We start from the raw sequence: 17,260 nt of genomic DNA, 5'->3' as shown, positions 1-17,260 counted from the left end.
CTTTATCTTGAGCATCCTGTTTCCCAGGAGCTCTCAGCTGGGTGTACTGGCTACCTCCTTCTCGCTAATGATCTTTTTAAATTTTCACCAGCTAATTCAAGACTAATGAAACTCCACATGTACAACTTCATCTCAGACTGTTTTCCTACAATATGGATCTAAATTCCAGCTGTGTAGCATCTGCACTTGCATATAATTACCATAGGTTGAAGTCAGATTGTCAGAAGCTCACATAATCATTGCCACTAAGCCTACTCAACCAATTGCCTGAAGTCTAGGTATCATTTGGACATCTTCTGAGCTAACACTAACCAAACCCATGTTCTACAATCAACTAGTCATCTCACTGCAAAAACGTTTAGAGGTGAAATGACTGGAGTATGAAAGCCACTACTTAATCAGTGCATTAATCCCCTGATTGGAATCAACTGTGTAGTAACTGTAAGCAGGCAGGACTTTGGCCACCTATACATTTTGCCCACATTCAGGAACACTCTCTCTGCTTCCTGGTTGTCATGTCCTGAGCTGCTTTATTCCACTGCACCCTTCCACCATGATGTTCTGCCTCACCTTGTGCCCAGAGCAATGGAATCAGTCATCTATGGACCAAGACCTCTGAAACTGTGAACCCAAATGAACTTTACTTTCTCTAAAATTGTTTATGTCAGGTCTTCTGGTCACAATAGTGAAAACATTGCCTAAAACAACATAAAATAATAATAAAATAATCATTTCCTATTGCTTTAAAGATAAAAGTCAAAATACCCAGAAAAACCCTGTTTGTTGTGGCTTCTGCCTTTTGCCCTAGTCCTGTTTCTTATAACACTCCCCTTGGTGTGTTTATTATTTATTTCACTAATATTTATCAAGTTCTGTGATTTAATATTTACCATGTTCTATGTGCAAAATTCTCCAGACACAAAACTCCTACTGTTTTCCAAGAGTAGGAGCTTAACATCATCTTCCTCAGTGGATAATTTCAAGTCATGCAGCAGCATCTCTGGGGATCCTCCCAGCCCTCTCTCTTCAGTGGGATATGACTTGTCCATCTTCTGGGCTTCCTGCACTGACTCTTTCCCTCTATGAATTTCCCAAGACAAAAAGTTTGTGTTACTTAATTTTATATACTCTAGAGTTAATAGAGTCTGGAACATGGTCAGACACTGCTGTGACCTGGATGTTGCTGTCCCCCCAAAATTCATATTTTGAAACCTAATTCCCAATGCTATAGTATTAAGAGGTCAGCCTTTGAGAGGTAATTAGGTCTTGAGGACAGAGACTTCATGAATGGGATTGTCGTCCTTCTAAAAGAGACCAGAGGGAGCTGTTTGAAACTTGTACCATGTAGCTACCACAATAGTCACCATCCTTGAACTAAGCCTCACCAGACTCTGATTCTGTTAAAGTTTATATATATATATATATATATATATATATATATATATATATATATATAGTCCAACTACAACTAAATATATATATTTATTACACAATACCTTTATTTTATTTATTTACTTTAATGTGGTGCTAAGGATCGAACCCAGGGTCTCGCATGTGCTAAGTGAGCACTCCACTGTTGAGCTACAACCCCAGCCCCTAATGTTTTGATCATATAATTTCAAGCCTCCAGATGAATGAATGTCTATTATATATAAGTTACAGGTCTAAGGTGTTATATGATAGCAGCCCAAATGCATCAAAACAGATACCATGAATTTTTGTTGAATAAAGAACAACCAAAATTTAAATTTAAGGCTGTCTGATGCTAAATTTTATATGTATATGTTCTATTGTAATACAATAGCACAATCTAGCATTGTATATGGGGATAATGAAGAAAAAAGAAAAATAACAAAAGTGTTTTAATCCAAAATAAGTAAATCAACAGTAATTCACTGGTATAACATCCAAGAATTGTCACTCAAGTAAGCATTTTTCCCTATCTCTTTAAAAAATTTTATACAATTTTGCCCTTATCAGTAGCTGAGGCAGAAATGCAGGTTGTTGGTGTGTCTGAGCTTTCCAAGTGGGTGTGTATCATTCTGAACAGGGTAATTTTATAGCACTTGCCTCTGATTAAATTGAAACCACAGTTGCCAGGCCAGAAGCTGCAGGCTAACTGCACAATGGCCAACCTCTTACCCTGAACACCATGACGCATGTCAACATGTTGTCAAAAGTCTCTCACTGCCTCATTTTATCATTTTTTAATAGCAGGTTGAAGACGAAAAAGGCCAAAAGACTTTTGCTCACAATTAAAATGAAATAATGTTATACAGTCATTAAAGCCAATGACTTCAGAAACATTGAAGACTGTGAAGTGGTGCTCAAAAATATACGTTTGTGAGAGAGGAAAGAGGGGATTAAAAACAGGCTAACCACGCCCGAAACAGAGCAGAGCATCATTATTGGCCAGTGATATATTGTGCAGATGTCCACCAGGCCCAAGAAAACCCTACCTGCTGCCCTTTATCATCACCCACTGTTCACCCATTAGCACCTGTTGAAATTTACAGTCCAGATCTATAAGACATAGCCACTTCTTCAGCCGGACATGGGAAGGAGAAAGCGTCTTTGTCTCTGGTTCCAAAGCAATGAAACATAGAAGATGCCAGACCTAGTGCTCTTACCCCCTACACACTGTCAGAGGAGGGATCTGACAGCATTTCCATGTCCATTGTTCATGTTCATCTCTGCCGTGGCCATGGTTTATTTACATGAGTCAATAAATTAATTCCTCTTTGTGTTTTGGGGGTAGTTTGGGGGTGTATGTGTCTGTTTAATTCTTCATGTTTCCATGTTTCTGTCATGAGCAGTGTGTCTTTGTCCTTTTGGGATGCATAACAAAATAGCATAGACTTACAAACAACAGAAATTTATTTCTCAGAGTTTTGGAGGCAGGGAAGCCCAAGACCAGTAACCCAAGCAACAGAGGAAGGCCCATTCCTCATAGGCAGTGACTTCTTTCTGTGTCCTATCAAGGTGGAAGGGCATAGGAGCTGCCTCTGGCCTTTTTTATAAAGGCACTAACCTCATTCATGAGAGTGAAGTAGAGTGGCCTCCTCACCACCCAAGGTGCTAACTCTTATACTATCACCTTGGCCTTGGCGTTTAGGCATCAATTAATAAATTTCAAAGGGACACAAATATTCAGATCATAACACAAACCAAGACACTGACTGATGCAATAGCCAGGATTTCAGCAGATCCAGTGAACTTTTCAGATTGTTTTTCTCTTTATAAATCAAAAACTTTCCAGAAACAGTATTTTTGAAAGAAAGGTAGTAACAGTTTCTACACACTGGGGACGTAAGCCCACCTCCACACTCACGTATCACCTGGGCTATTCAGAATAAGCACAGACCTCAGGAGAACATGAATAATCTCCTTCCTCTTGACTCCTGGTGCCCATAGCATTGAAAATTCTGAATTCAGAGGTAGGAAACCTCAACTGTGAATCCCATCTTTGATATTTTGTAGTAAGATGACCTATAGCCAATTGGTTCCCATATTCATAAAATAGGTAAAATGTACCTATCTACTCATATCACCCAGCCCTGATGAGGATCAAATAAAATGGGTGGCATTACTGGACTTTGTACAAAGGTGCATGAGTGACTGCTAATTACTGGCCTTCCTCAAGGCTGGGTGCTGAACCTTGATATCTTTTCTATAAAACCCTGTCTTGAAGGACTCATCTCTCTGATTTCCTGAAACTATCACTTTCCTTCTTCTTCTCCCAGGTTAATATTTATTTCCTTTTCCTCTCATTTGTGGGACAGTTTAATGGGCCATCCATTTTTAGAATCCCGACATCATTTCAAACTTGGCTAGTCTACATGCTGAACTTTCCTCCAGTTTCCTTCTCTCTCTGCTCTCTCTAGCTTTGGTCTGCTTATTTTCTCTTGGACTATGGAGCCACCTTCCCCGCAATCCTCCTATTGGTCATACCCAATCATAGGCCAATTTTTCCTGGGAAGTGTCCTTAAAATATTTTCTCTGTTATCTCTATTGCTTTTTTCTTGTCATTTTAAGCAACTCTCAAATCTCATCACTTTTTGCCTAGATTATTACATCCTTTCTGCTTCGTCAATTTTTTCTCCCTAGTACACTACTTCCTCTACCCTTTCAGAATAATCTCTCAAACCTTCCATCTAAAATATTTAGTGGGTCTGATTCCCTGCCACATAAAATCCAAACTTCTTATTTTGGCTTATATACCTCTTTATACTCTGTCCCATACTTTCTAATTTTCCCTTACCTTTTATCACTCTCAATTATGTTCCCATTAAAAGAATATACATTTCATTAGGGCATGGAGCTTAGCTATCTTCCTTACCAACACGGAGAGTAGGTTTTTCAACCTTACTACTGTTGACATTTTGCAATAGATGATTATTGGAGGGGAAATGGTTAACTGTCTTATCTACTATCAGATGTTTAACAGCATCCACAGCCTCAACCCAGCACATGCCAACGGCAACCTCCAAACTGTGAAAACCAAATGTCTCCAGACATTGACAAATGACCTCTAGAAGGCAAATTTATGCCAGTTGACAACCACTGACCCAGAACAATATCTGGCACATACAAGATGCTGAAAAAAATATCTCCTAAAGGAATAAATGAAAGTACCTAAACCTTAGTGAGCCCCACTTCTCATTCTCCATAAATCTTTTTTCTGTGTTTCCATTTGAATGGCTTTGGCCTGGTTGTTTCCTGAGTCTGAGATGCTCTCTGACTGGTACCTAACCTAAGAGCCACATGGATATTTATTGAGCTTGGTGTCTGGGCTTTTGTCCTGGAGATTCTGACTTGTAAACTCTGGCACTGGGCCCAGAGATCTATTTTTCTGTATCAAATAGTTCTGGTGATTTGTATGATCTTAAAAGTTTGAACTCTGAACTGGAAGTCAAAACTTCAGAGATACTTTCTGAATACCAGCATACTTAAACTAGAGTGATCTGATAGAATAAAACTACTGAGGTTTCACTTTCAGCATATTTCCTCTTTATTTCTACAGCCAACTCTTCTTTAAAGGATAACAAAAATAGCAACTCATGAAGCAACTACTCTGTGCCAGTCGTAGAATTAAATAATTTTTTTGTGTGTGTTACAACTCTATAGTGTGCTTTTATTTTTTAGAAAGATGTAGACACTGAGACTCAGAGACATAAAATAGTTTTCCCTAGAATGGATAGCTGAAGTACAGAAAAATAGAATTAAGCTTTGTTATCTCTATCTCTCAACTAAATAATGCGGTGTTTTCTATGAACATATCACATCTCAATCCTTTCATTGAGAGTTTTGCAATTTCCTCTTGCTCTCAAATATCCTCCTTTTCTCCCCTTACTCTTCAACCTATGCCAGTCTTACGTTGTTTTATTTGTGTGTGTGTGTGTGTGTGTGTGTGTGTGTGTTTTGCTGGGGTTTGAACCCAGGGCCTTGCACATGCTAGGCAAGTGCTCTACCAGTTAGCTACATTCCCAACCCCTATGCCATTTATTAATGACATGTGTTTACCAAGCAGATTGTGAGTACTTTGATGGAAAGATTTAAGTCTTCAAAGTACTTCAAATTATATTATTATCTATTTTGTCTTATTTTTCTGTCCCTAAAATAAAGCTAAGAATAGGAGGTGGCAGGTAGAGATTAAATCCTCTAGAATTCCTATAAGAGACAAATGTATCGTCATGCCTTCTCAAAGTAAGTCTATAGGTCACTGGCTTCAGCTGTCTTGGGATGCAGGTCCCAGGCCCCAACCTCACTGATGCTGGTGCAGTAATCCACTACTGCAATAAGAGCCCCATGTGTTTCTGGTGCACATGACAAATTGTAAATCACCAACCTGAAATCTCTCTTCTTGTCACAAGAATGAATTTTTAAATAGCATATTCTATTTGTGCCCCAATTTTTAAATAGCATATTCTATTTACACCCTATGGAGAGTAAACAAACATTCTACAGGAGATTTTCCCAGTCCTATGACTGTTGAGGGATGAGACTGTCAACCTTTTTTCTTATTTTCTCATTCTTACTGAAGGAGAGTCCTAATTCAGACCTCCCACTAGGTTGACAGTGATTCATGTTCAAGCACCTATCCTGTCTTATTTCCTTTCTTGATTTCAGGAGGAAAATATGAAGGAAAAAGTAAAATCTTGCACCAAAACTCAATTCACTTTTAATAGGCATCTCATTTTAAATAAATCACAACCCATCCACCTTTCCTAGTTGTATAGGCTTCACGTTGCATACCAGATCTTTAGAGCGCTAAAATTAATTACCTCATTCTGCTTCCTTTTATATTTTGTAGAAACGATTTCATTGTTGTTACCATGCCTACCACCAGAATAGTTTCCTATTACAACACTTTAGTCCCACACAAATAATTTTAGTTTTACTCCCTCTTTACAGACAGCAGGAAGAGCAGCTGTGTTTGTTGAGCTCCTCACATAGAGATTTAAAAGTGATGTGCTTGAGTTGCTGCTCTAGGTTCGGATATGTGCCAGATTTATAAAGGAAGAACTTCTCAAATATACCCCTCACCTGACCCACCCATATCATTAAAAGTGGGCAAGGACAGTGTGAACATTGCCACACACCCTCCTCTGTTTCTTGCTTTGTTTTGTGTCATTTTGGGGGAATTCCCAATAGGGAGGATTATTTTGTCCCCAAGAATTCGTACTCTCCCACTGATGTGTACGGAAATGTGACTCTTTGATAAGCCCTGCAGTCTATTGTTATTACATGGGGACTTGGTCTAAGCAATTCCAATTAAAGCAGACACCAGGGAGTGTGGGGATAGCATTGGGCTAGGCAACTCAAGTCTCTTATCTTATTTGCAGCATGGTCACAACTTTGGGGCTTTTGTATGGAAGACATTTGCCTCTGTATTAAATGAGAGCAACAGCTTTAATCAGGGGCCATAAATTAAAGGTTTTTCAGGAACTAAGCAGGTAACCAAATATTGGAGGCAAATGACAAATGGAATTTGACAGAAATTAATGGGGATTCTGAGGAGCTAGAGTTGAATGCTCCCTCATGATGAGGGCCACAACCAGGTTAAGATGGCGCCTGGCAGTATGCTAGGAGGAGTGGTTTCTGAGTAACGCCAGAGAGCCATTGAGATGATGGAGATTCCTTAATGACTGACTGCTGTGTCTAGTTAATTAAGTTAAGCTGTGTGTAATTAGTTGGGTATATATACTTCTCTGTCCCGTAATAAAGTGGCTCCCGCTGTATCAACCTTCACAAGTTGCTTGTCACCCCCCGGTTAGTTTGCCCAGCCAGAATGCGGCACCCTCAAAAGGCATTCAGATTAAAAATAATTTTTAAAATAGTTATACAACAAAACTCTTGAAAATCAAATTCAGTCAGGTCATGATTCCTGGACAAGATGGATTTTCAAGTACCTTCTAGCTTTAAACAGACACCAAAGATACTAATGATAGCCAACATTCATTTAGTGCTTACCACACACTTGTGGGCTCTAAACTAGAGATCTCACTTACAATAACTCATTTTAATCCTCAACAACAAAATGAGGTAATATTATGGTTATAATTTCTCTTTCCAGGGGAAGACACTGAGGCATAAAGAGTTTAAATAATTTGCCCAAATTAAACCACTTACATTTCTGTATGTATACGAATTGTCATGGAACCACAAAATAGAGCAAATATACTTCATAATTGACTAAATATTAACATTATAAACCTTAATAAAGATACTTAATGGACCAGGCACTATGGCACATGGATGTAATCCCAGCAGCTCCAGAGATTGAGACAGGAGGACCAGGAGTTCAAAGCCAGTCTTATCAAATTAGTGAGGCCCTAAGCAACTTAGATACCCTGTCTCTAAGGGATTGGCTCAGTGATTAAGCAACCCAGGGTTCAATCCCTGGTTCCAAAAAAAGAGAGAGAGGCAGAGTGAGAGACAGAGAGACTTAATGAGGGATAAAAGTAATATTTGAAAGAAGTTAGGAAATATTTTATATGGAAACAATAGTCATTGTTCTACTCCATTAAAATTAAAGAGAAATCTTAATTATTTTGACATCTCTCTTTTTTTATTGATTATTTAAAACATTACATAGCTCATGATATATCATCTTTCATACATTTGACTCAAATTGGGTTTTGAACTCCCATTTTCACCCCAAATACAGATTGCAGAATCACATCTGTTACATATTCACATTTTTACATAATGCCATATTAGTGACTGTTGTATTCTGCTACCTTTCCTATCCCCTACTATCCCCCCTCCCCTCCCCTCCCCTCCCATCTTCCCTCGCTACCTCCTCTGCTGTTGTTCAATTCTCTCCCTTTTTTTCCCTCCCCCTTGCCCCTCATAACCTCTTATAATTTTATGTATCATTGAAGGTCTCCTACCATTTCCATATGCTTTCCCTTCTCTCTCCCTTTCTCTCCCCCCATTCGTCTTTGTTTACTGTAGTCTTTTCCTCATGCTCTTCCTGCCTGTTCTGTTCTTAGTTGCTCTCTTTATATCAAAGCAGACATTTGGCATTTGTTTTTTAGGGCTTGGCTAGCTTCGCTTAGCATAATCTGCTCTAATGCCATCCATTTCCCTCCAAATTCTATGATTTTGTCATTTCTTAGTGCTGCATAATACTCCATTGTGTATAGATGCCACATTTTTTTTATCCATTCATCTATTGAGGGGCATCTAGGTTGGTTCCACAGTCTAGCTATTGTGAATTGTGCCGCTATAATCATTGATGCAGCCGTATCCCTAAAGTGCGCTCTTTTAAGGTCCTCAGGGAATAGTCCAGGAAGGGCTATAGCTGGGTCAAATGGTGGATCCATTCCCAGCTTTCCCAGGAATCTCCATACTGCTTTCCAAATTGGCCGCACCAGTTTGCAGCCCCACCAGCAGTATACAAGTGTACCCTTTTCCCCACATCCCCGCCAACACTTATTGTTGTTTGACTTCATAATGGCTGCCAATCTTACTGGAGTGAGATGGTATCTTAGGGTGGTTTTGATTTGCATTTCTCTGATTGCTAGAGATGGTGAGCATTTTTTCATGTACTTGTTGATTGATTGTATGTCCTCCTCTTAGAAGTGTCTGTTCAGGTCCTTGGCCCATTTGTTGATTGGGTTATTTTTATCTTATTGTTTAATTTTTTGAGTTCTTTGTACATTCTGGATATTAGGGCTCTATCTGAGGTGTGGGGGGTAAAAATTTGTTCCCAGGATGTAGGCTCTCTACTTACCTCTTTTATTGTTTCTCTTGCTGAGAAAAAACTTTTTAGTTTAAGTAAGTCCCATTTGTTTATTCTTGTTATTAACTCTTGTGCTATGGGTGTCCTATTAAGGAATTTGGAGCCCAACCCCACAATATGTAGATCGTAGCCAACTTTTTCTTCTATCAGACGCAGTGTCTCTGATTTGATATCTAGCTCCCTGATCCATTTTGAGTTAATTTTTGTGGATGGAGAGAGAAAGGGATTCAATTTCATTTTGTTGCATATGGATTTCCAGTTTTCCCAACACCATTTGTTGAAGATGCTATCCTTCCTCCATTGCATGCTTTTAGCCCCTTTATCAAATATAAGATAGTTGTAACTTTGTGGATTAGTCTCTGTGTCCTCTATTCTGTACCATTGGTCCACCTGCCTGTTTTGGTACCAGTACCATGCTGTTTTTGTTACTATTGCTTTGTAGTACAGTTTGACCTCTGGTATCGCTATACCTCCAGATTCACACTTCCTGCTTAGAATTGCTTTTGCTATTCTGGGTCTTTTATTTTTCCATATGAATTTCATGATTGCTTTGTCTATTTCTACAAGAAATGACATTGGGATTTTGATTGGCATCACATTAAACCTGTAGAGAACTTTGGGTAATATCGCCATTTTGATGATGTTAGTTCTGCCTATCCATGAACAGGGTACATTTTCCCATCTTCTGAGATCTTCTTCTATCTCTCTCTTTAGGGTTCTGTAGTTTTCATTGTATAAATCTTTCACCTCTTTTGTTAGGTTGATTCCCAAGTATCTTATTTTCTTTGAGGATATTGTGAATGGAGTGGTTTTCCTTATTTCCATTTCAGAGGTTTTGTTGCTGATATACAGGAATGCCTTTGATTTATGCGTATTGATTTTATAACCTGCCACTTTGCTGAATTCATTTATTAACTCTAGCAGCTTCTTTGTAGACCCTTTTGGGTCTGTTAAGTATATTATCATGTCATCCGCAAATAGCGATAATTTAGTTTCTTCTTTTCCTATTTTTATGCCTTTAATTTCTTTTGTCTAATTGCTCTGGCTAGTACTTCGAGAACTAAATTGAATAGAAGTGGTGATAGAGAGCATCCCTGTCTTGTTCCAGATTTTAGAGGGAATGCCTTCAGTTTTTCTCCGTTTAGGATGATGCTAGACTGAGGTTTAGCATATATAGCTTTTACAATGTTGAGGTAAGTTCCTGTTATCCCTAGTTTTTCTAGTGTTTTGAACATAAAGGGATGCTGTACTTTGTCAAATGCTTTTTCTGCATCCATCGAGATGATCGTATGGTTCTTGTCTTTAAGTCTATTGATGTGGTGAATAGCATTTATTGATTTCCGTATATTGAACCAGCCTTGCATCCCAGGAATGAATCCTACTTGATCATGGTGCACAAGTTTTCTGATATGTTTTTGTATTCGATTCACCAGAATTTTATTGAGGATTTTTGCATCCAAGTTCATTAGAGATATTGGTCTGTAGTTTTCTTTCTTTGAAGTATCTTTGTCTGGTTTTGGGATCAAAGTGATGTTGGCCTCATAGAATGAATTTGGAAGAGCTCCTTCTTTTTCTATTTCTTGAAATAGCTTGAAAAGTATTGGTATTAATTCTTCTTTGAAGGTTTTGTAGAACTCCGCTGTATATCCATCCGGTCCAGGGCTTTTCTTGGTTGGTAGACTTTTGATGGCTTCTTCTATTTCTTCCTTTGTTATTGGTCTGTTTAAATTGTGTGTGTCTTCCTGTCTCAATCTGGGCAAATCATATGCCTTAAGAAATTTATCGATATCTTCACTATCTTCTATTTTATTGGAATATAGGGTTTCAAAATACTTTCTAATTATCTTCTGTATTTCTGTAGTGTCTGTTGTGATATTGCCGTTTTCATCCCGTATGTTAGTAATTTGAGTTCTCTCTCTTCTTCTTTTCGTTAGCATGGCTAAGGGCTTGTCTATCTTATTTATTTTTTCAAAGAACCAACTTTTAGTTTTATCAATTTTTTCAATGGTTTCTTTTGTTTCAATTTCATTGATTTCTGCTCTAATTTTAATTATTTCTTGTCTTCTACTACATTTGCTGTTGTTTTGCTCTTCCTTTTCTAGGTTTTTGAGGTGTTGTGTGAGTTCATTTATTTGTTGGTTTTTTCTTTTTTTGAGGTAAGAACTCCAAGAAATGAATTTCCCTCTTAAAACTGCTTTCATTGTGTCCCATAGATTCCGGTATGTTGTGTCTGTATTATCATTTGACTCTAAGAATTTTTTCATCTCCTCCTTTATGTCTTCTATAACCCATTGATCATTCAATAACATATTGTTCATTTATCCATGTGATGTAGGATTTTTCCTTCCTTCTTTTATCATTGATTTCCAATTTCATTACATTATGATCAGATATGGTGCATGGTATTATCTCAATGCTTTTATATTTACTAAGAGTTGCTTTATGGCATAATATATGGTCTATCTTTGAGTAGGATCCATGTGCTGCTGAGAAGAACGTGTATCCACTTGATGATGGTTGATATATTCTATATATGTCGGTTAAGTCTAGGTTATTGATTGTGCTGTTGAGTTCTATAGTTTCTTTATTCAGTTTTTGTCTAGAGGATCTGTCTAATGGTGAGAGCGGTGTGTTGAAGTCACCCATAATTATTGTGTTGTGGTCTATTTGACTCTTGAACTTGAGGAGAGTTTGTTTTATGAACGTTGCAGCTCCATTGTTTGGTGCATACAAATTGATGATTGTTATGTCTTGTTGGTGGATGGTTCCTTTTAACAGTATATAGTGTCCTTCTTTATCCTTCTTGATTAACTTAGGTTTGAAGTTGATTTTATTCGATATGAGTATGGCCACTCCTGCTTGCTTCCGAGGGCCATGTGAGTGGTATGATTTTTCCCAACCTTTTACCTTCAGCCTGTGTATGTCTTTTCCTATCATATGAGTCTCCTGAAGGCAGCATATTGTTGGATTTGTTTTTTTGATCCAGGTTACTAGCCTATGTCTCTTGATTGGTGAGTTTAGGCCATTAACATTTAAGGTTACAATTGAGATATGATTTGTACTTCCAGTCATGCTTCTTTATTTATTTATTTTAGTTTGGCTAGTTTTACTTTTTGATTATTTTCCTCCCCCTTTCCTGAGATACCTTCTGCTATTAGTTTTGGGCACTATTTTTCAATTCCTCTTCTTGTAGTGTTTTGCTCAAAATGCTTTGCAGAGCTGGTTTTCTTGCTGCGAATTCTTTTAGCTTTTGTTTATCGTGAAAGATTTCAATTTCATTGTCAAATTTGAAGCTCAATTTTGCTGGATACAGTATTCTTGGTTGGAATCCATTATTTTTCAGCGTTTGAAATACATTGTTCCAGGATCTTCTCGCTTTCAAAGTCTGTGATGAGAAATCAGTCGTTAACCTAATTGGTTTACCCCTGAATGTAATCTGCCTCTTTTCTCTCGTAGCTTTTAATATTCTCTCCTTGTTCTGTACGTTGGCTATCTTCATAATTATATGTCTTGGAGTTGGTCTATTATGGTTTTGAATGTTTGGGGTCCTGTACGCTTCCAGGATTTGGCAATCCATTCCATCTTTCATCTCTGGGAAGTTTTCTATAATTATTTCATTTAATATGCTGTCCATTCCTTTGGTTTGAAACTCTGTGCCTTCTTCTATCCCTATGACTCTCATATTTGGTTTTTTTATGACATCCCATATCTCTTGAATAGATTGCTCATGGGATTTAAGCATCTTTTCTGTGTTGACTATATTCTTTTCAAGTTGATAAACCTTGTCTTCATTATCCGATGTTCTGACTTCTACTTGATCAAGTCTATTTGTAATATTCTCGTTTGAGTTTTTAATTTGGTTTATAGTTTCCTGCAATTCTAGGATTATTGTTTGATTTTTTTTTTAAGATCTCTATCTCCTGGTAGAGCTCGTTCTTTGCCATTTGAATTTGTTTGTTTAATTCATTTTCAAAATATACTTTTATTTCTTGGACTTGCTGTCTCATGTCTTCTCTAATATTCCTTTCCATTCGAGTTAGGTATGCCTTGAGTTCTTTCCATATCCCTGCTTCTGAAGTTTCTATGTCCTCCTGTAGAATTGAGTTGTCTTGCATTGTTTGTAATCCTTTTTTCCCTTGTTTTCTCATGTTGTCCACGTTACTTTCCAGCTCTATTTGATTGTCGTGTTTCTGCTCTCTTCTATAGATTTGTTTTGTTTCTGTATTACTCTGATGTCTCTCCTTTGTGTTGTTAAACTATGCCTGCTAACGTGGATTCCGCTGGGAAGGAATTCCCACGTCCGAGCTCCAGTGACGATACTACTCTGCTATGACGGGCCCCAGTCTCCTTGCCGGGGTGTTCTAATGGGGCGGTGTGACTGGACTGTCTCTGTTTGGTTTCAGCTCCCGGTCGCGGCAGGCGGGCGGTCTCCAGCCGCCCAGTATCACAGGCCATGGGCAGGTGATCAGTCGCCAGCGGGCGGGCGTTCTCCTACCGCCCAGTTACGCGGGCAGTGGGTGAACTGTCGCCGGCGGGCCTGCAGTTTCCAGCCGCCCAGTCGCGAGGGCCTTGCCTCTAGTCCCCTGGTTTCTCATGCTAGTCTTGGTTTCTCCTGCTAGACCAGATTTCCCCTGAGTGATGGTTCTCAGCACTTCAAACTGTACTCTGGGCCTGCCGTTTGTTGGGTGTGGAGGGTGGCTATTGGGAACCCCGGCACTCTATTGTTTTGTTTCCCTTGTGGGGGATAGAACTGTACCACTTCCTTCCCCGTCTGAAATCCCGTACTCAGCCCGGGGGTCAGTGCGGGCTTGGCTGGCGGGATTCCACTGTGTCGCAGCCACTTATCTCCCTGCTTGCTAGTTAATCCCTTCTCTGCGGCACCACGCCTTCTGTAACTGTGCGAATCAGACAGCCTGGATCTCCGGGGTCACACAGTTGGCTTTTGGGATCCCCGGCACTCTATGGTTTTGATTTTTTCTGCTTGCCCCTCCCCCAGCGCTGGCTAGACAGGTTTTGTTTTGGCTGCTGATGGGAAGGGGGGTTCAAGGTCAGGTGCCTCTAGTTTTCCCTTAGTCTTTATGCAGGCTCACTCTGATACTCCCTCCCCCGGAAAGCCTAGGAGAGATTTTATGTGAAATCCCCCTATGTATGGGGGCTGAGCTGAGTGACACACACCTGTTTTGTTGTTGCAATCTGTCGGACAGTGGCGGTGGATACTTCAGCTCTCCAAGATGGTGGCCGCTGATTGCCTTAGTGGAGTGAGCCTTGTGGGGGATGGGACTGTACCGCTTCCTTCCCCGTCTGAAATCCCGAACTCAGCCCGTGTGGGCTTGGCTGGCGGGATTCCACTGTGTCGCAGCCACTTATCTCCCTGCTTGCTAGTTAATCCCTTCTCTGTGGCGCCACGCCTTCTGTAGCCTCGGGGCAGGCCACGGGAATCAGACAGCCTGGATCTCCGGGGTCACACAGTTGGCTTTTGGGATCCCCAGCACTCTATGGTTTTTCTATTTTGACATCTCTATATTAATAAAATACCAGTATATGCTTAGAAGATTAATTTTTATTATAAGGTAGAAATTAAGGATAGGGCTAATAATGTTTTTTAAAAAGTGAACTGTCTAAAGTGTAGATAATTTTTTTTTTTTTGGTACTGAAGATTGAACTCAGGAACACTCAACCATTGAGCCACATTCCTAGCTTTATTTTGCATTTTATTTAGAGACAGGGTCTCACTGAGTTGCTCAGTGCCTCGCTTTTACTGAGGCTGGCTTTGAACTCTTGATCTTCCTGCCTCAGCCTCCCGAGCTGCTGGGATTACAGGTGTGCACCACCATGCCTGGCCTAAAGTGTTGGTGATTTTTAAAGTTAAAGGAAAAAGGTTGTTATTGATGTTATTGGAAAGTAATATGGTTATATAATTAAAATGGAAAAACTAAGAGGCTCCTAAAAGCCAATTAGTATCATTCCTTGACCCATTTATTACAATATATTACAGCTGAAATCTGATCATAGAAATAAACCACTTGTTTTCTTTCAGAATACCAAATGACACCATCATTATTAAAACCAAATAGTTTGGGTTTTCCAGTTTCAGCTCCAACATGAAGAGCTTGATGGTTGTTGATCCCTTCCTTACAATAAGAAAAAGCTGGATGAAAGTGAAAGGTAATGACTTTCCTTGGGTCCGTGAAAGAACTGGGGTTGCAGGTTGCAGAGCAAACTGTCACCCTGACATTTGAAGAGACAGATGCATTCAGACAGATGTAACTGAGATACACTCACCTGGAGCACAAGCTAAAAATGCCATAGCTGGTAAGAATACTTAAATGGTAATTATTCCTCATCTATTCTTTTTTTTCTACTTCTGTAAATTTTTTAATTCACGCATAATAATTATACATTTTTATGGGGTACAGTGTAGTTATTCCATACGTATATAAAATCAGTAATGATCAAATCAGAGTAATGGGCATTTCCCTTTCCCTAAACATGAATCATTCTCTTTGTTTTGAGAGTCTCTGAACCCTTCTTTTCTAGTTCTATACAAAATACATGGTAAATTGTTGTGAGCTATAGTCACCCTAACATACTATAGAGCATTAGCACTTATTCATTTCACCTAAGTATCCAACCCCCTTCATCCTCTTTTCCCAGTCTTCCTACCCTCTAGCAACACTACACAACTCTCTTGTTCTATGAGACCAACATTTTTAGTTTTCACATATGAGTGAGAATATTAGTCTTTCTGTTTTTTTTTCCTTTAACATAATGCTTTCCATGTGCATCCATGTTGTCACAAATAAAAAGAATTTCGTTTCTTTTATGCCTGAACAATATTCCATTTTGCATGTATACTACATTTTCTTTATCTTTTCATCTGATAATTGGCACATCAATTGATTTCATATCAAATGGAATATGAGAGATAATTTTAATAAACTATTGGTGACCACAGATAGACTGCTATAAAAGAAAGAAAGCCCAGATGGTCATTGTCTTACAGGTTACCCCAAAATTTAATGGATTTTACTTCCAACAACCCCAATATATGAGACAGGAAAGAAGAATTAGGAATACTACAATAGATATTCTATTAGGGTACTTACATTACACATGAAACTATATAATTATATTTGAATATGAATATAGATTATTTAAAATATATATTGTAACATTCATACATATTCAGTGAAATTTAACAGTTAAGTAAATGAATGATAGATGATGGGACTCATGTTTTTCACTATTAAAAATGGAAGTTTAGAAATAAGCAAGGTAGGGGGAAGACTACATAATCCATGTGATAATATCCATGTTGTAGGCACTGGTATGAATTTATGTTTAGTTTAATTTATGTGGTGACAGATAGAAATATTTACAGATAAGGGTTACATACAGGTTAGTATACACACATATATTTTATCATTCTGACAAATGAGAAGACCTACCAGCAATAATATCCCTGAAGCAATGAGCACACTCAGCACCCTTAGCACTCAGATATTTTTTAATACCCTTTATCCACTAAAATGAACTCAAGCTTCTTGGAGAAACTGACAATTCTAAGACTAGAGCTGAAATTTTACTAGATATAAAAACATGGTCATATCAAAACAAAAACCTCAATCGTGGGTATGTCAAAGGGTCAAAAGAGGCATCTGGGATTTCAATGATCAAAGCTAGAAAAATTGGAGTAGCAAAATAAATAAGGTACTTTCAGTGTTTTGGATGTGGTTTATTTCTCCCAAAGTTTTATGTGTTTGAAGCTTGGTCAATGTTGGCAAGTGGTGGAAGTGGAAAAAATGAGGCCTAGTGGGAGGTCATTAGGTCATCAGAGACATTCCCTTCAAAAGGGATTAATCCTGCTCTTGCCAAATGAGTTAGTTCTTGAGACAATGAGTTGTTATAAAAAGAGAAATACTATCTTTTCCCTTCTTTCTGGCTTCTTGTTTTACCATGTGACCTCTATTTCCACACATGTGTTCCTACCATGATGTCATCCACCATGTC

The 17,260-nt window shown here is 38.6% G+C and overlaps 1 protein-coding gene across 1 annotated transcript in view; it reads right to left on the bottom strand.

Annotated features, from left to right (window-relative positions):
- GRXCR1 (glutaredoxin and cysteine rich domain containing 1) overlaps window positions 1-17,260 on the bottom strand; it is a gene marked incomplete at both ends in the record, with an annotated part of 122,796 nt that overhangs the window by 65,865 nt on the left and 39,671 nt on the right. The gene's annotated exons all lie outside the window — the stretch shown is intronic.

Source organism: Spermophilus citellus (genome assembly GCF_964194105.1).
Source record: "Spermophilus citellus genome assembly, chromosome: 8".
NCBI lineage: Eukaryota > Metazoa > Chordata > Mammalia > Rodentia > Sciuridae > Spermophilus > Spermophilus citellus.
The sequence above is the reverse complement of the archived record's forward strand: the minus strand, read 5'-3'. Positions and strand labels throughout refer to the sequence as shown.